This window comes from Entelurus aequoreus, linkage group LG25 (assembly GCF_033978785.1).
Source record: "Entelurus aequoreus isolate RoL-2023_Sb linkage group LG25, RoL_Eaeq_v1.1, whole genome shotgun sequence".
Lineage (NCBI taxonomy): Eukaryota > Metazoa > Chordata > Actinopteri > Syngnathiformes > Syngnathidae > Entelurus > Entelurus aequoreus.
The window spans coordinates 28,050,489-28,070,676 of NC_084755.1; the positions used below are offsets into that span (position 1 = coordinate 28,050,489).

General features: G+C 40.5%; 1 protein-coding gene across 1 annotated transcript in view; it reads left to right on the top strand.

The window, feature by feature from the left end:
* The first annotated feature begins 794 nt into the window (after positions 1 to 794).
* LOC133642459 (phospholipid phosphatase-related protein type 5-like) overlaps positions 795 to 20,188 on the top strand; it is a 209,651-nt gene continuing 190,257 nt past the window's right edge. Inside the window, exon 1 of the mRNA XM_062036651.1 lies at positions 795 to 1,002. The gene's annotated coding sequence lies outside the window, so the exon portion shown is untranslated. The remainder of the gene's footprint in view (positions 1,003 to 20,188) is intronic.

The following is a 20,188-nucleotide window of genomic DNA, read 5'->3' on the forward strand; positions in this document are numbered from 1 at the left end:
CGACAATCCCCTCCGTGGTAGCAGGAACCCCTATATACTACGGTAATTACACATCAAAACCCTGCGGCTTATAGTCGGGTGCGGCTTATATATGGAGCAATCTGTATTTTCCCCTAAATTTAGCTGGTGCGGCTTATAGTCAGGTGCGGCTTATACTCCGGAAATTACGGTAAGTTGAAAAGTGGCTGGGTTGCCAAATTACAAGCGTACGTGGTATGTCCTGGGGCTTGGATATCCTCACCAGTTGTGACCAGTGGTGTCCCATATGCTCCTGGGGGTAGGGGGGGTTCAGATCAATAGTCATGTATCATTTACCCACATTCAGACGGAGTGGTAGAGCAGCCTTATGGAAATCACACAACCATCAGGCTGGCCAAAGCCTCTCTGCGGCATGTGTCCTAATGTTTGGGTCAAGTTTGCCTCCTCCCGGATTCTCACGACACTCGCCAAGAGGCAGGGGGGAGGGGGGGGGGGGGAAGTAGGAGCGACGGGAGGAGGGGGAGACAAGGGCGAGCGAGGAACGACGGTGGGAGGAGAGATGGACAGTGGAAGACGAGGGGAGGGATGGAGAGGGAAGACAGGCTCGGAATACAAATGAGCCGACACGTATAATGCATTCCCTCTCTCACTGTTCCACACATGCAGATGCACTCGTGCTCCTCAGACATGCTCTCCGTCTCCCTCCCCGTCTACTGTAGCTGCGTAGGACCAAACGCCGCCCGGCGGGGTTATTTCGGCCACTTAAGTCATTAGTCAGCTCTGTTTTTTTTGTTTTTTTTCCCAGAGCAGGCTTATTAAAAAGATGGCGTGTGCGCGGCGTGCGCATGTGTGTGTGTGAGAACGTGCCAGGGGTTCCGGAGGCTGTCGCACGCCTCCTTCTCTTCGTCTGGTGCACAGAGTGCTGAGGACGTGACGGGAGACTTTTGACATCATCGAGATCCGATCGGCCATGGTCACCGCGTAGGGATCTGGTACCTTCACGAGCATCAGCCCGGCGACAAGGTAGGTAGAATGATGGGTCGGGGGTGCAGAGGGGAGACAAAATGCACGGATGGATGGAAGGATTTCCTCGTTCACAAGGGAGGGGGAGATTGTATTCGCAGTCACTTCCACGGCACAATCTGCATGTGGCGTGGAAGTGACTGTTTTTGCATTTTCTGCACTTCAAGTGGGTAACCAGGGATCTGTTTGTTGCATGGTTCTGGAGTGTGGCGTGGTGGGAGGAGTGTCTGTTATTCAGCATTTTCCAACGGTGTTCCCCAAACAAAGCCTAAGTGATTATGAAGGACTTCCATATTAAGGGGTTTTCTGGAAGGATGGACGCTGTGGTAATTCATTGTGGTTGTCTGCACAATCTTCGGTGTACCATGAAACATTAGAAACCACGCTCAGTATGATACAACGCAGTTTCACACCACCACAAAAAACACCTGCAATATATGGGTCAGAGGAGCAGAGGTCTACTGTTGGTAGGGATTCCCAGGATTCCTTGCCTCCTCAGGGGGGAATACCAGGTCAACAATGAGCACAGTCCCTCCAGGGTGCCCTTGGTGTACCTGAGGGTCTCTTCCCCCACCTCGCCAGGGTGGCGTCCAAAACAGATGCCCAAGCCAACTCAGCTGGCTCCTTTCCATAAGGAGGAACAGCCTTCCTCTTGGATGACCTGAACTCCTTACCCTGATCTGTGGAGGAGGCTCATTTTGTCCTTTCTCTCACTACCCAAAACATGTGATAGGTAGTTTAGGCCCGGGATATAGACGGACAACTACAAAAGCCCAAACCAGTGAAGTTGGCACATTGTGTTAATCGTAAATAAAAACAAAATACAATGATTTGCAAATCCTTTTCAATTTATATTCAATTGAATAGACTGCAAAGAGAAGATATTTAACGTTCCAACTGGAACGTTTTTTGCAAAGGTTAGCTCATTTGGAATTTGATGCCTGCAACAAATACAACAATAGACTGAGAAAGTTGAGGAATGTTCATCAAACACTTATTTGGAACATCCCACAGGTGAAGGGGCTAATTGGGAACAGGTGGGTGCCATGATTGGGTGTAAAAGCAGCTTCCAGGAAATGCTCAGTCATTCACAAACAAGGATGGGGCGAGGGTCACCACTTTGTCAACAAATGCGTGAGCAAATTGTTTAAGAACAGGATTTCTCAACCAGCTGTTGCAAGGAATTTAGGGATTTCACCCTCTACGGTCTGGAATATCATCAAAAGGTTCAGAGAATCTGGAGAAATCACTGCCCGTAAGCAGCATGGCTGAAAACCAACATTGAAAGCCGGTGACCTTCGATCCCTCAGACGATACCGAATCAAAAAGCGACATCAGTGTGTAAAGGATATCACCACATAGGCTCAGGAACACTTCGGAAAACCACTGTCAGTAACTACAGTTCGTTGCTAAATCTGTCAGTGCAAGTTAAAACTTTACTATGCAACGAAAAAGCCATTTATCAACAACACCCAGAAACGCAGCCGGCTTCGCTGGGCCCGAGCTCATCTAAGATGGACTGATGCAAAGTAGAAAAGTGTTCTGTGGTCTGACGAGTCCACATTTCAAATTGTTTTTGGAAACTGTGGACGTTGTGTCCTCCGGAACAAAAAGGAAAATAACCATCCGGATTGTTCTAGACGCAAAGTTCAAAAAGCCAGCATCTATGATGGTATGGGGGTGTATTAGTACCCAAGGCATGGGTGACTTACACATCTGTGAAGGCACCATTAATGCTGAAAGGTACATACAGGTTTTGGAGCATAATATGTTGCCATCCAAGCAACGTTATCATGGACGCCCCTGCTTATTTCAGCAAGACAATGCCAAGCCACATGTTACAACAGCGTGACTTCATAGTAAGAGTGCAGGTACTAGACTGGCCTGACTGGCCTTGAAAATGTGGGGCGCATTATGAAGCCTAAAATACCACAACGGAGACCCCGGACTGTTGAACAACTTAAAGGCCTACTGAAATGATTTTTTTTTATTTAAACGGGTATAGCAGATCCATTCTATGTGTCATACTTGATCATTTCGCGATATTGCCATATTTTTGCTGAAAGTATTTAGTAGAGAACAACGACGATAAATTTCACAACTTTTGGTCGCTGATAAAAAGAAGCCTAGCCTATACCGGAAGTAGCGTGACGTCACAGGAGGAAGGACTCCTCACATTTTCCTATTGTTTACAATGCAGCGAGAGAGATTCGGACCGAGAAAGCGACGATTACCCCATTAATTTGAGCGAGGATGAAAGATTCGTGGATGAGGAAAGTGAAAGTGAAGGACTAGCGTGCAGTGCAGGACATATCTTTTTTTCGCTCTGACCGTAACTTAGGTACAAGGGTTCATTGGATTCCACATTTTTTCCTTTTTCTATTGTGGATCACGGATTTGTATTTTAAACCACCTCGGATACTATATCCTCTTGAAAATGAGAGTCGAGAACGCGAAATGGACATACACAGTGACTTTTATCTCCACGACAATACATCGGCGAAGCTCTTTAGCTACGGAGCTAACGTGATAGCATCGTGCTTAAATGCAGATAGAAACAAAATAAATAAACCCCTGACTGGAAGGATAGACAGAAAATCAACAATACTATTAAACCATGGACATGTAACTACACGGTTAATAATTTCCAGCCTGGCAAAGCTTAACAATGCTGTTGCTAACGACGCCATTGAAGCTAACTTAGCTACGGGACCTCAACAGAGCTATGCTAAAAACATTAGCTCTGCACCTACGCCAGCTCTCATCTGCTCATCACGACCCGTGCTCACCTGCGTTCCAGCGATTGACGGTGCGACGAAGGACTTCACCCGATCACTGATGCGGTCGGCGGCCCGGAGACGGAGGAAGTCAAGCTGAGGACAGCGGTGCGGCGGCGGGCGTTGTAGCTTTCGACGACACCCCGGCCGCCATCAGAGTCTGCAAGAAACATATATTTCCCCAAAGTTACGTACGTGACATGCACATAGCGCCATGCACGTACGGGCAAGCGATCAAATGTTTGAAAGCCAAAGCTGTAGTCACGGTAGCGCGTCTGCTATCCATCTCAAAGTCCTCCTGGTTATGGTGCTGTAGTCCGCCGCTAATACACCGATCCCTGCTACAGCTTTCTTCTTTGCAGTCTTCACTGTTCATTAAACAAATTGCAAAAGATTAACCAACACAGATGTCCAGAATACTGTGGAATTTTGAGATGAAAACAGAGCTTTTTGTATTGGGACACAATGGTGTGCCAATACTTCCGTTCACTCCGTGACGTCACGCGCATACGTCATCATACATAGACGTTTTCAACCGGAAGTTTAGCGGAAAATTTAAAATTGCACTTTATAAGTTAACCCGGCCGTATTGGCATGTGTTGCAATGTTAAGATTTCATCATTGATATATAAACTATCAGACTGCGTGGTCGGTAGTAGTGGCTTTCAGTAGGCCTTTAACTGATCGGCTGACATTTACCGCAGCTGTGTATCAGTGTTTGCCTGGATAAGATTGTACTCACATGAAAGATTCCTTCAAAACAGATGCACACTCAGAGAGATTTACATTTCTGGATTCCTTGTTGCCCAGATGCAGGAGTTGCGTACACACCAAGAAGGTGCGTGTCTTGCCAGAACTCCAGCTCAAATTTTAGCGCAAGCTGCAACAAAAGCGTTGTCTATCCGCAGTGTGAATCCGCTTCTCAGATACTAATCCTTACCCCATAGTAGGAAATAATTCCAGCATCCTTGTTACTGGAGGACTAGAAGAAAAGGAATGGCTAAGCATGACACACACACACAGCTAAACCGCTAAAGTTTCAAATGATCCAAATGTCGATACTATCGATATCTAGTTTTTTTTCGGTATATGAACATTTATATTTGTCTTTTTTTTGTTCTCACTATTTAAATATACTTTTTTGGGTCGTTTTTGTTACTGTTTACAAACTCACAGGGTAAGTCAATGGATACAGGATGGCTTTGAAAGCAAAACCCATATAAATTACAGAGTATTTTTAGCTTTTGTTCAGTTATTGTGCGATAAAAAATGTTTTATGTGGTATGCAATCCATAAATTGTATACATCGTGGAGGTTAATTTGTGTCTTTATAACAAAAGCTTTTTTTTTTTGACGCTGAATTTATGTAACTGAACTTTTTGCATTTGAATTTTGTGAACTGAATTTTTTCAAATGATGCTGACAATTTCATAAAAAAACAGCGTTTTTAAAATCAGTGCATAAAACTTTGGAATTTCGAAATCCAGTGTAAAATAATTCAGTGTAAAAATATTTAGGTGTAAAAAAAAAAAATCAGTATAAAATAATTCAGTACTGAAAAATTAAATGTCGAAAAAATTGCTGCTTCAAAAAGCAAGACTCACTTGTGGTAAATTAAGACAAAACCAGCCAATGGGGTATCAAGTTTGAAGTCACGTGACACGGGTCTTGCAGCATAAAAAAACCAGTTACCTGGGCTATCCTTGGCATAATACAACATAATTAGCATTTCAATGATTCCAATTGTTAGAATTTGCACTTTTGAGTGACATACGAAGAAACTGGGCATGAACAGAGTGGGCGGAGCTTGTGTACGGAGCAGCAAGTGTCAGACGGAGGCAGATTTCTACAGCAAAATTTTGCAGAACACTGATATTTTTACGAATGTGGATATTTTTTTTACCCTTGGCGTTTATGTTCCACCATGTTTGTTGCATCTTTGTTGGTCTTGCTCGATTATAAAAGATGTCGATCATGGAGGTGGTCTGCAGTAGAGGAGCAACGTTCATATATTCTCAATATTCAGTGTTTTATTGTTCATAGTTGATATTGTAAATCCCACATGTTACATTTTCACGTACAGTCTGACTGTGTTATAGCTCAGTAAAAAAACTAAAGTTCATTCCCTTTTTGAGATGGTCTGTTTACTTTTTTTTATTGAATAAGACACTCTTTTATGCACTGAATTTTAAAACACTTTTTTTTTCCCCAAGAAATTGTCAGCATTATTTGATGTCAAAAATTCAATTAAAAAAATTCAAGCTCAAATAATCCAGTGTCAAAAAAGAGACACAAATTAACCTCCATATTGTCTGATTTACAACAAAACTAGTAAACTCTAAAATCGAGACTTTAAATCGGATCTGAGGCCAAACATGTTGATTGTAAACTGTTTTTTTTTGGATAACTTTTGGACTGTATCCTACTAAGGGTGTAACGGTACACAAAAATTTTGCTTAGGTACATACCTCGGTTTAGATGTCACGGTTCGGTTCATTTTCGGTACAGTAAGAAATAAACAAAATATACATTTTCTGGTTATTTATTTACCAAAATGTGTAAACAATGGCTTTATCCTTTTAACATAACAATAACATGCATATACACACAGGGTCAATTGCCAGGGTTAATGCAGTCAACATATATAAAATAAAAACTAAATAAGATAAGGCTCAGAATTGGTATCTTAACAAAACCTTTCTACATATAAAGTGCAACATTTCCACATATAAAGTGCAAAATTAAACTGCTTCAAGTTGTTGCTCAGATTAAATAAAATGACAAAACTTTTTTTCTACATACAAAAAGTGCAACATTATACAGTTTCAAGTCAACTCATCCTCAGATTAACTTTTCTTTTTACCCCCCAAACCTTTAACCCAGGTGACTCTCACTCAATTTTCATGTTTTTTGCCAGAAAAATCAGTTTATCCACATTGTCTGCAGAAAGAGCAGACCTGCTTGCAGTTAAAATATCTCCAGCTGTGGAAAATACCCTTTCACTGGGCAGGGAGCTAGCAGGTATGGCAGGGTAGTGCCTGGCTAACCTGGCAGTAAGAGGATATATGGGATCATTGTTCTTCCACCATAGAAGTGGGTCAAAATTTAGTTTTAAATGCAATATGGACTTAAATCTGCTGCTATAAAAACACCAACGGCATTTGTTATTGCTTTAGCCCTGCCTGACTCGCAGAGGAGAGGCTGCTTGAATGCGGTGGGAGCTGTGTTTGTTCGTCTTTCTCTTCGTTGTATTGCACCACGAAACCGAAATGTTCCCAAACGGGAGATCTTAACGAAGCAGGAGCGTCATCCAGCTCTGGCTTTTACACGTTGCCGTAGCCCGGTCGCTGCTGGCATGCCGTGTGTTGTGCCTCAGTGTGCATTGTTTACACAACGTGCGGTACGCTACTTTATATGTCCGTGTGGAAACTCGCTCGGTACACCTCCGAACCGAACCGAATCCCCCGTACCGAAACGGTTCAATACAAATACACGTACCGTTACACCCTTATATCTTACTATCCCAACACTGAACCCCCTGCAGAAAGTCACTATAAAGCAAAGAGCCTTTGTGCAGGTAAGCAGTCCAAATGGGTCAGCTCCTCCACACTGTTGAACATTTAGGTTGTGGCATCGCTTGGCATGAAGTGCACAGAACGGCTGACTGACAGTTGGCACTTAATGCCGCATCACTGCAAATTTAGATTTAAATGTGGATGTGAACTGTATGGCATAAAGAAAACAAGCTGAAAAGTGGCTGGGTTGCCAAATTACAAGCGTACGCGGTATGTCCTGGGGCTTGGTGATGGACCGCGGAGCCAGAAGAGAGGGCATATGGCCGCTTGCTTTGACTGGAGCACTCGGAGCAGCATGGGTCTCTAATGTCCTGGCCTCTATAAAATGAATGTGTGCTTACGCTAAATCCACATTTCCCTCTGCAGCTCTCTTTGCTCTTTGCTTTGCTTCTTTTCATCTCAATCAGAATTTGCACAGTTGATGTTTTTTTTTTGTCTTTAGCTGTGTCTAGACAACCGTGTCTCCGTTGAAAGGTTACTATGATTGTTTTATGATTGCTACACCATCAGAAAAGGCTTTCCGTGCACTGTACTTGCTCTTATCCTATTCAAACCGCCAGGACTTGATTGTCACTCTGCATAACGTTCTCAGAAAATGTGCACAGGTGTCACATTAGGGTTTAAATTGCACAAAACAGAACTCATCTAAACGAATGGGATGTTTTATGTCCATAACTGCACTCATCAGCTACAAGATAGTCTAATTACTACAATACAAAAGCCATACACAATATTTTGCCTTTGCAAATATGATAATTGCCAGATATGAAAATTAAACCGCATATTGTGTTCGTGTAGCCTTGAATTGCTCTGCATCATATCAGAAGCAGAAGCAGAATCAGAAATACTTTATTAATCCCATCCATCCATCCATCCATCCATCTTCTTCTGCTTATCCGAGGTTGGATCGCGGGGGCAGCAGCCTAAGCAGGGAAGCCCAGACTTCCCTCTCCCCAGCCACTTCGTCCAGATCCTCCCGGGGGATCCCGAGGCGTTCCCAGGCCAGCCGGGAGACATAGTCTTCCCAACGTGTCCTGGGTCTTCCCCGTGGCCTCCTACCGGTCGGACGTGCCCTAAACACCTCCCTAGAGAGGCGTTCGGGTGGCATCCTGACCAGATGCCCGAACCACCTCATCTGGCTCCTATCGATGTGGAAGTGCAGCGGCTTTACTTTGAGCTCCCCCCGGATGGCAGAGCTTCTCACCCTATCTCTAAGGGAAAGCCCCGCCACCCGGCGGAGGAAACTCATTTCGGCCGCTTGTACCCGTGATCTTGTCCTTTCGGTCATAACCCAAAGCTCATGACCATAGGTGAGGATGGGAACGTAGATCGACCGGTAAATTGAGAGCTTTGCCTTCCGGCTCAGCTCCTTCTTCACCACAGCGGATCGATACAGCGTCCGCATTACTGAAGACACCGCACCGATCCGCCTGTCGATCTCACGATCCACTCTTCCCTCACTCGTGAACAAGAGTCCGAGGTACTTGAACTCCTCCCCTTGGGGCAGGGTCTCTTCCGCAACCCGGAGATGGCACTCCACCCTTTTCCGGGCGAGAACCATGCATGGACTTGGACTTGGAGGTGCTGATTCTCATCGCAGTCGCTTCACACTCGGCTGCGAACCGATCCAGTGAGAGCTGAAGATCCTGGCCAGATGAAGCCATCGGTACCACATCATCTTTATTAATCCCCAAGTGGAAAATTCAGATTTTCAGCACAATCCCATTCAAGAGTAGACATCCATTACAAGGAGACATAACTTCCGGCGTTCCTTAGAAAGGTGGGAAAAAGGTAAACGCTGGAGGGGAGGGGAGATGAGTAAAATAAGGTTCGGTCTCAAACTGGGTTTTTGGGGAGAGGGTCCAGACTGAGGCCCACTGAAAAAAAAACTCAATAGCCATAAGCACACATAAATATGTTACATATAATACACAAGACTTGCAACAGAGGAGAGGGGTCCAGTTTGAGGCCAAGGGTAAAACAACTCAATAGCCATAAGCACACATAAATATGTTATATATAATACACAAGACTTGCAACAGAGGAGAGGGGTCCAGACTGAGGCCAAGGGTAAAAAAACTCAATAGCCATAAGCACACATAAACATGTTATATAGAATCCACAAGACTTGCAACAGAGGGGAGGGAGTGGGGGCTGCTGCTATCTAATGCGCTGCTCAGCAATCAATTGCCCCTAAGGGATTCAAACGGTGGTGAAGGCGTGAAGGCCCTCCGGGCGGAAACAGGCTACAGCCTGCCCGGCTTCCCCACGATGACGTCACGCCGCCGCCAGCGGATGACGTCACAGACCAGGATTTTTTTTTTCAAAATTATTTTTCTTTCGATCATCCGCCCCCAAGAAAAGACTCTAAAACCATGATAAATCACTATCAGAACATGTTTTTAGAAATCAGATCTTGTCAAACCAAGCCACGTCCTAGTTTCATTGCCCCCTCAAGACTCAAGCCCCGCCCACATCACAAAATGTTTATTTTTTTTCACCCACACAAACCCAGTTGGGGAAAAATGAGGGGCGGGGGGATGAGTAAAAAAAAAGTTCGGTCTCAGACTGGGGTCCTGGGGTGGGGGTCCAGACTGAGGCCAAAGAAAAACAACTCAATAGCCATAAGCACACATAAACATGTTACATAGAATCCACAAGACTTGCAACAGAGGGGAGGGAGTGGGGGGAAATGTGTAAAAAAATGTTTGGTCTCAGACTGAGCTCCTGGGGTGGGGGTCCGGACTGAGGCCAAGGAAAAATGACTCAATAGCCATAGGCACACATAAACATGTTACATAGAATCCACGAGACTTGCAACAGAGGGGAGGGAGTGGGGGGGAATGCGTAAAAAAAGTTTGGTCTCAGACTGAGCTCCTGGGGTGGGGGTCCGGACTGAGGCCAAGGAAAAATGACTCAATAGCCATAGGCACACATAAACATGTTACATAGAATCCTCAAGACTTGCAACAGAGGGGAGGGAGTGGGGGGGAATGCGTAAAAAAAGTTTGGTCTCAGACTGAGCTCCTGGGGTGGGGGTCCGGATGAGGCCAAGGAAAAATGACTCAATAGCCATAGGCACACATACACATGTTACATAGAATCCACAAGACTTGCAACAGAGGGGAGGAAGTGTGTGTGTGTGTGTGTGTGTGTGTGTTTGTGTGTGGGGCGGGGGTTGATAATAGCCTCGTCAAGAAAATCTTGTCAATTGAGTTGCGAGTCCAGCTTATCAATTCCATGTTATGTGTCTAATTTCGGAGGACAGCGCAGAGAAAGAGACTCTTTAAAAGTATAGACAAGACAAGACATAGAGAGCAAGCAGGGAGAGACAGAGAGGGAGGAAAAAGCGACCGCCTCCACCAAGTGTAGCGTCATGACAGTGGCCATGTAACCTTCTGGGGACCAGCGTCCTGTGCAGTGGACATTTGTGGGGTTTTTTTGGATGTCTTTGTACATTGCTGCATTCATCTTTCCCTCTATCCTGACTAGTCTCCCAGTTCCTGCCTCCCCATGGAGTTGTAATGGCAAAAATTAATGTAATTCAATTTTGGAAAAAGGCTTTGACGTGACAAAATGTGGAAAAAGTGAAGCACTAGGAATACTTTCTGGACGCACTGCAGGTCCTTATTAGGTCAGAATTAGATGCACATGTTGAGGAACTTGTGGTTTCGGATAAGCAGTGTTGAAAACAGAAGGTGAGGTGGCAACTTGTCCAGGGTGTAGGCTCCAGCACCCCCCGCGACCCCGGATGGATGGATGGATGGAAAACATGGATGGATGGAAAACAGTAGGATATTTGCTTTAAACCAGGGGTGTCAAACTCATTTTAGATCGGGGACCACATGGAGAAAAATCTACTCCCAAGTGGGCCGGACTGGTAAAATCACGGCACGATAACTTAAAAATAAAGACAACTTCAGATTGTATTCTTTGTTTGAAAATATAACAAGCACATTTTGAAAATGTAAAAATCATAATGTTTTTAATTTAATTTAATTTTTTTTACACTAACATGTTGCGGTTAATAGTATATATACTTTATTTGTCGTTATTTATACTTTCTGAATAAATTATTTGATAATGTTCATCAATCAACTCATTGGTGTTCATTTTCAATCTATTAAGATAGTAAAATATTATCAAAATCAAATTACAGGATGTTATTTATGTAGTTTGATCATTTTCCTCGACTGGTGCACTAACATCATGTGGTTTATTTATTTTTTTACATATGTAGCATCATCTACAAAGACACAAATAATTACTACTGTGACATCTAGTGGACACATTTAGAACAGCAGTTTCTTTCATTCCAAAAATTTCGGCTCATTGGTAGCCATGTCGCAAAAGCTCCAAATTCACACAAGGAGCTAAATTAGGGCCAAAAGTTCTACTTTGGAATTTACTTTGGAACTTAAAGTTCAAGTTTTGAGATTGAATTGTGAAAAATACATCAGTGTATTGAAAAATAGTAAAAGAGTGCAGGTACTAGACTGGCCTGCCTGTAGTCCAGACCTGTCTCCCATTGAAAATATGAGGCACATTATGAAGCCTAGAATACCACAATGGAAACCCCGGACTGTTGAACAACTTAAGCTGTACATCAAGCAAGAATGGGAAATAATTCCACCTGAAAAGCTTCAAAAATTGGTCTCATCAGTTCCCAAATGTTTACTGAGTGTTGTTAAAAGGAAAGTTAAAGTTAAAGTACCCATGATTGTCACACACTCACACTAAGTGTGGCGAAATTATTCTCTGCATTTGACCCATCACCCTTGATCACCCCCTGGGAGGTGAGGGGAGCAGTGAGCAGCAGCGGTGGCCACGCCCGGGAATCAGGCCATGTAACACAGTGGTAAAAATGCCCCTGTGACAACTTTTTTGCAAGTTAATGTTTATTTGCAAAAAAATAAATAACTTTCTCAGTTGGAACATTAAATATTATGTCTTTGCAGTCTATTCAATTGAATATAAGTTTAAAGTTCTGTTTTTATTTACGAATTACACAACGTGCCAACTTAACTGGTTTTTGGGTTTTGTATATTTATTGCTTCCAACCGGACAATAACGCCATTTTTATTCATCCCGATTTATAATTAATCACATTAATGAAGCACAACTGAGAATTACAATATGTGGGAATCTAAAAAGGTTCTTCTAATTAGATCACCCTTGGTTTTCAGTCACACTTTTAGATGATCAAAGCTTCTCCCACTCATCTTTGGCCACAGAGGGACGTCGCTCCCGAAACGTAAGCGCCACACCGTCGACTCGTACTCATAATTTCCCCAAACTTTGAGAGTGAATCCGACTGTGTTGCCTCCCACAGCCATGACGAGAACATTTTCAACACTCCGCTTGATATCTGAATAGACAATAAGTGAAATATATGCTCTTGTCACATCTACTTATCTCTTTCTGAGATTAAGTTGTCATTGTGATAGAAATAAGAAAGAATGATTCCTAGCTGTTTTTTTTTTTACACGCACGCACACACACACACACACACACACACACACACACACACACACACACACACACACACACACACACACACACACACACACACACACACACACACACACTCTTGTATTTGTTACCTTCTTGAGACCTCCGAAAAATGCCCATCTCTTTAGGACCAGCCTTTCTAGATATATAAAGATTTTAAAATACAACATTAAATAAATAAATGGGTTATACTTGTATAGCGCTTTTCTACCATTAATAATATATACATACTATGCAAATATGAAAAAGCTTGTTGTGAAAAATGAGTTGGAATTTCACAAGAAAAAGGTCACAATTTCACAAGAAAAACTTAGAATTGTGGCAGTATTATAATAAAAGTCGTAATTTTACAAGAAAAACTGAACATTTGTTCAATATTATGATAAAAGTTGGAATTTTACAAGAAAAGCTTAACATTTTGGCAATTGTAAGAAAAGAGTCGTAATTTTACTCGACAAAAGTCGCAATTTTGAAAGAAAACTTCAACCTTTTGGCAATATTAGAATAATAAGCGGAATTGTACTTGGCAAAATGATGACAAAAGTCACAATTTTACTCAAAAAAAGTTCACTATTTTACAAGAACAACAAAAACATTGGCAATATTGTCGTAAAAGTCAGAATTCTATATGACAAATGTCACCGGTTTGCATTAAAAAGTAATAATTTTACATAAAAAAGTAATAATTTTACGAGAAAATATTGCAATATTACAGAAACAGAAATAATGACAAATTGTTACCAATTTTATAAGAAAAAAGGGGACACATTGTGAGAAAAAGACTACTTTTTGTCAATTATTTCATTTTATTTTTTGTTTGCATTTGGTTTTTAATTTTCATTATTTACCACACGCTATTACAGTATGTCTCTATATACAGTACGCATTTTTTAAAATGTTATTATTAATTTTGGCCAAAGGGGGCATATTAAAATTTCTTACACACACTTGTTATTTCATATGTTGACCAGGGGGGAGCACTTTTAAAACCGACACAGTCAATTTTTTTTGGGACCACCCTAATTTTGATATATTTCCCCACCAGGAGTGCGAATGAGACATTCTCTATTAGATGCAATGGTTTTCCGTATTGGGACCATGATTTATGTCCTAACTTGTTCACACCTTCTCATATGGAAGGTACTTTTCCTTGTTGATGTCTCAAGAAGGATAGAAATACAAGAACACACACACACACACACACACATTATTGTATTTGATACCTTCTTGAGACCTCCGAAAAATGGCCATCTCTTAGGACCACCCTTTCTAGATATATAAAGATTTGTATTTACAACATTAATAACATATACATACTTTGCAAATATGAAAACGCTTGTTGTGAAAAATAAGTTGGAATTTCACTAGAAAAAGGTCACAATTTCACAAGAAAAACGTAGAATTGCGGCAGTATTATAATAAAAGTCGTCAATCTACTCAACGCAAGTCAAAATTTTACAAGAAAAACTGAACATTTGTGCAATATTATGATACAAGTTGGAATTTTACTCAATAACAGTCGCAATTTTACAAGAAAAGCTTAACATTTTGGCAATTGTATGAAAAGAGACGCAATTTTATTCGACAAAAGTCACAATTTTGAAAGAAAACTAACATTTTGGCAATATTATAATAATAAGCGGAATTTTACTTGGCAAAATGATGACAAAAGTCATAATTTTACTCCAAAAAGTTCACTATTATACAAGAAAAAGAAAAACATTGGCAATATTGTCGTAAAAGTCATAATTTTATAAGACAAATGTCACCGGTTTGCATTAAAAAGTAATAATTTTACACAAAAAAGTAATAATTTTACGAAAAAATATTGCAATATTACAGAAACAGAAATAATGACAAATTGTTACCAATTTTATAAGAACAAAGTGGACACATTTTTTTTTTCATAATTAATTTTGGCCAAAGGGGGCTTATTTAAATTTCTTACACACACTTGTTTTTTCATATGTTGACCAGAGGGGGAGCACTTTTAAAACCGACACAGTCAATTTTTTTTGGGACCACCCAAATGTATATATATTTCCCCACCAGTAGTGCAACTGAGACATTCTCTATTAGATGCAATGGTTTTCCGTATTGGGACCATGATTTATGTTCTAACTTGTTCACACCTCCTCATATGGAAGGTACTTTTCCTTGTTGATGTCTCAAGAAGGGTAGAAATACAAGAACACATTGCAAAAAATCCTCTCTAAAAGCAGTCTTCTGCTAAAAGCTAGGCTTCATGCCTTATTCATCCTTCAGGCCCATTATTTCCCCTGGAGAAAAGAAGGGCTGAATAACAGGGGTGGGTATCAGTTTAATATTACGTATCTCATACCAGTGCCTAATCGGTACTTTTTTCAAATGGTGCCAGTGCTTAAATGGTACCTAAAGTGGTACATGCCTTATTCTTTGTCCGGCCTATACGGTACTGACTTTGTATGTTTATACTTACAGTGCTGGTTTTAGTTATTGGTCAAAAAAACAACAACTCCTGCATCTCATTTGCAAGTATTATATAGTAGATTTTGCATGCAGTTGCAGTTTCAAGGCCAGACTACAGCGGAGTCGTGTCTAAAGAGAGTATAGCCCCAGTGTTTCCCACACATTCATTTATTTGTGGCGGCCCGCCACGAAATAATTACGTCCGCCACAAATAGATTTTTTGGCTTTTTTTTTTTTTTTTTTTAAATTTATTTATTTTTTTTGTCCTGTCCAGCTTCTCAGGCAAATCATATAGTTGATGTAGATGCCCTTTACAAAAGAGAAGTGTAGGATACTTCTCTTGTTGCCTTATTTGTATTTGACCACTACTGTTTTCTGTTTATTTGTTACTGACTGTGGCAGGACACCTCTGCCTCTGTTTCACTTTATGTTGCTGGTAAATAATATGGTTGTAGTAGTAGGCTAAAGTTAAATTATTTAGTATGCACTAATTAAAGGGGCAGAGCTTTAAGAGACATTTTAGCTTTTGTATTTTATAAGATATAATTTTTGTAAAAACCACAATTAATAAATATATTTCTATATATATAATATATATATATATAATATATTTCTATATATATAAGACTAATTGTTCAAATCTGTATATAAATATGTACATAAAGTGTTGTAAATATATTGTAAAATGGATGGATGGATCGACGTTTAAAACAAAACTGTTATTATTAATTAGTAAGTATACATTTTTTGAGCCTTTTTAGAGAAAATCATATCATTGTAGTAAATTATGCAAATTACTCGATGATGTCATGGTGACCACGCCCATAGCCACGCCCCCACCGCCACAGGTATCTTGGCAGTTTATGGGAAACACTGGGCCCACTCGGTTTCAGACTATCGACTACTTACATTGACTACAGGGTGCCATGTTTGCTTCCGACTTTGAGTTCAGGTAATGTGTGTACTGCACTTCCTTGATCAACATCTCTTTTATTCAAGAGTTGTCTTTTTGGAGCCAAAACACTGCCAGTAAGATTTGGTATCAAAACAAATACAATTGTAGAAAAAGTTGTGTGGAGGGGTTTCGAGATTAGCGACAGGTGCGTAGATGGCACACCTGGGCTGGCTTATCTAATCACTGGTCGCTCTGTTAAAGAGCAGCAGCCGGGAGGAGAGAGGGGTTGATGGTGGAGAGAAAACCCGAGCACGAACTAGAGTGAGGGCGAGACGGACAGAAATGACTGAAAACGAACACAAAAAACATTTATTGCAAAATAAATAATTGTTCAGAAAGATGAACGAGGCGGTCATGTCCGTAATTGGTGGTCTGAAGAACCCAGAAGAGCAAGTCTTCCACAAGTTGTATTGGCACCGAAACAAATACAAACATTGAAAAAAATACAATATTTTTGGTGGATTATTTTTTGAGTCGTGACATGTTTTCGATGCCAATATTCATATTTTTCTACACTTGTATTATTTCTGTGTGTTTCAATTGTTTTTATGACCACTTTTTTCACATCTGTGAAAGCATAATGCTGAAAGGTACATACAGGTTTTGGAGCAACATATGTTGCCATGCAGGCAACGTTATCATGGACGCCCCTGCTTATTTCAGCATGACAATGCCGAGTCACGCGTTACAACAGCGTGGCTTCATAGTAAAAGAGTGCGGGTACTAGACTGGCCTGCCTGTAGTCCAGACCTGTCTCCCATTGAAAATGTGTGGCGCAATATGAAGCCTAAAATACCACGAACAACTTAAGCTGTACATCAAGCAAGAATGGGAAATAATTCCACCCGAAGAGCTTCAAAAATGGGTCTTCTCAGTTCCCAAACGTTTACTGAGTGTTGTTAAAAGGAAAGTCCATGTAACACAGTGGTAAAAATGCCCCTGTGCCAACTTTTTTACAATGTGTTTCGGCGCGGGGGAGGGGGGGTGCGGGACCGGTACGTTTCAAAGGCGGTATAGTATCGAATATGATTCATTAGTATCGCGGTACTATACTAACACCAGTATACCGTACAACCCTAGTGCCAATACAACTTTCTTTACAATGCCATTTTTTTTCCCGCCGATACCAAATCTTACTTGCAGTGTTTGGGTTGCGGGCATTAACTCGACCCGCAACCCAGATAGGAGAACATTACAGGAAGTGAAGGTTTGCCGGGAAGTCTGGGTTGCCAATGACAACGGTATTTTGTGCAGAAATTGTCGATTTCTGACCTTTTTCCTGTCTTTTCACAACAGAGCTCCTGTTGTTGCTATTCAATTCTTGCCATGTTTTTTTTAATTTAATTTATTTTTTATTATGTGCAATGTGACAGCAAACCGTTTCAACCCGTCAACCTTTCAAACCGGAAAAGATTAGGCTGACATTGAATGGTTATTCTGCGACATTTCGGGAAGCATGGAGTGGCTTAATTGTGGTTGATTGACAAGCCTTTTGTTTGCTTTTGTATATTGCTGTAACATGCTGGGGCCGAATAGAACATTTGATTTGTATAGTATTTCTGTTAACTGTTTTGTCAAAGAAAATCAATACATGTTTATAAAAAAAAGATAGGTTCATATATAAAATAGTTAAATGTCCATAGAAATCTATTTTATTGCACACATCTTGTTCATCTATTTATCCCAAGTTGTCTATAACAATCTAACAGCCCTCATACACTGCAAAAAGTTAGTGTTCAAAAACAAGAAGAAAAAAAATACAAAAATGAGGGGTATTTAATTTGAACTAAGCAACATTATCTGCCAATAGAACAAGAAAATTCGGCTTGTCAAGACTTTCCAAAACAAGTAAAATTAGCTAATCTCAATGAACCCAAAAATACCTTAAAATAAGTATATTCTCACTAATAAACAAGTGCACTTTTCTTGGTAGAAAAAAAAAAAAAGAGACCTTTTTGCTCAATATGTTGAAAAATATTCTTAAATTAAGCAAATGCTAGTGGCATTATCTTGACATAATGATATGCGCTCGGCATCATGATTTTTTTTTTCATGCTTGAAGTAAGAAATTATTACTTTAAAAAAGTAGTTTTATACTTGTGAGTGTTGATGACACAGCTTTGCAACAGTTGATATTCTAGTTTCAAGCATGTTTTACTCAATATAGGTCATAAAATCTCAGCAACAAGCTGTAATATCTTACTGAGTTAATTTAGGACCAAAACTCTTAAAACAAGTAAAACACTAACATAAAATCTGCTTAGTGAGAAGAATTATCTTATCAGACAGAAAATAAGCAAATATCACCCTTATTTGAGATATTTAATCTTACTTAGATTTCAGTTTTTACAGTGTAGAACAGTGGTCCCCAACCACTGGTACCGGTACGGGGACCGATTGGTACCGGGCCGCACAAGAAATAAATAAAAAAATAAAAAAATAAATAAATGAATAAATTATTAAATCAACATAAAAAACACAATATATACATTATATATCAATATAGATCGATACAGTCTGCAGGGATACAGTCCGTAAGCACACATGATTGTATTTCTTTATGAAAAAAAAGAAAGAAAACATTTTTATTTTTATTTTTTTAAATTTGAACTGAAAGTATTGCACTTTTAACAAGCCAGCAGTTGGATTGTAACGTGAATGTCACAACAGGTCTGACTTGTTGTTGTATTTCCTCAGTTTTGTGTTTCCTTTTTTTCAGCGCTCCCTCCCCTGCTTCTGATCGCTAGTCAGAGAGCCACACACTGTATTCTGCCTTCCAGTCGGGGCTGGATTGTTATGTTTGCTAACAAAAAGTGTTACATGCTTTGCAAACTGTGTATTTTTGCTGCCTTTTGTTGAAGCTTTAGAGCATTTCTCCGCTATTATTAAAACACTCTTACCTGCACGTCGTCCTCCTGTCTCTGCATCTCGGGGTCACAACCACCGTAGTATGCGTGCATGTGTCAGTCAATCTTAGTTATAGTTTTGATTACCAAACTTGAAGGTGTTGAGATCGCCATGTAAAATCACTAATGCTAATCATTAACATGTATATGGAGAAGCCAATGGAAATTAGCATCGAGATAGTGGAGCCTACTTTATGTTTGACTGTTTGCTAATCAGGCATACTTGCTTTGTTTGCATTGAAATTGTAACATTACCCAGAGGCGATATGGCTGAATCCGCTATGAATTTTGCTGGAGGGCTTGTTTCCCAGCTTAGTGTTTGAAATTGTGCCGATTCTGAAAACGGACGTGACATCACTTGCAAAAAAAGGTATTAAAATATGGTACAGTTTGATTTTATGTTAATCTGTAACCGGTAATACTGATGAAATTTGGTCAGTACCTATAAAAGTAGACTTCAGTATCCATCCCCTATGTCTACTAAAGGGTGGAAGGTATAGGATTATCCCGTGTATCCACCTGTTCATACAACAGAATAAATTATACTATGAGTTAATTTTTGTAAGGCAACCGGACGTGACATCACTTGCAAAAAAATATCAAAATATGGTACAGTTAGATTTTTGTCATGTCTGTGTGATCATGTTTTGTTTGGCCATGTGCTTTTTTGGATTTTGTCAGTTCCTGTTTTTTCACTCCCTGTTTTGTTTCCATGACAACCCATTAGTTTTCACCTGTCCTCATGTCACACACCTGATTCATTTGCACTCACGCACCTGTTAATCATGTCTGTGTTATTTAAGCTTTTCATTTTCTGTTGGTCGGCCTGGCGACATTAACTCTGTGACCCCTGTTTACCTCTGATGACTTCTGCTACCCATGTTTCCATAGTTCCATGCCAAGTAAGTTTTTGTTATTAATGCCACAGTTAGTGATGTTTTGCTTCATGTTCACAGTTTCTGCCTTTGTGCAAGTTTTTGTTTCATTAGCCAAGTTTTTGTACTTCCGCCTTGT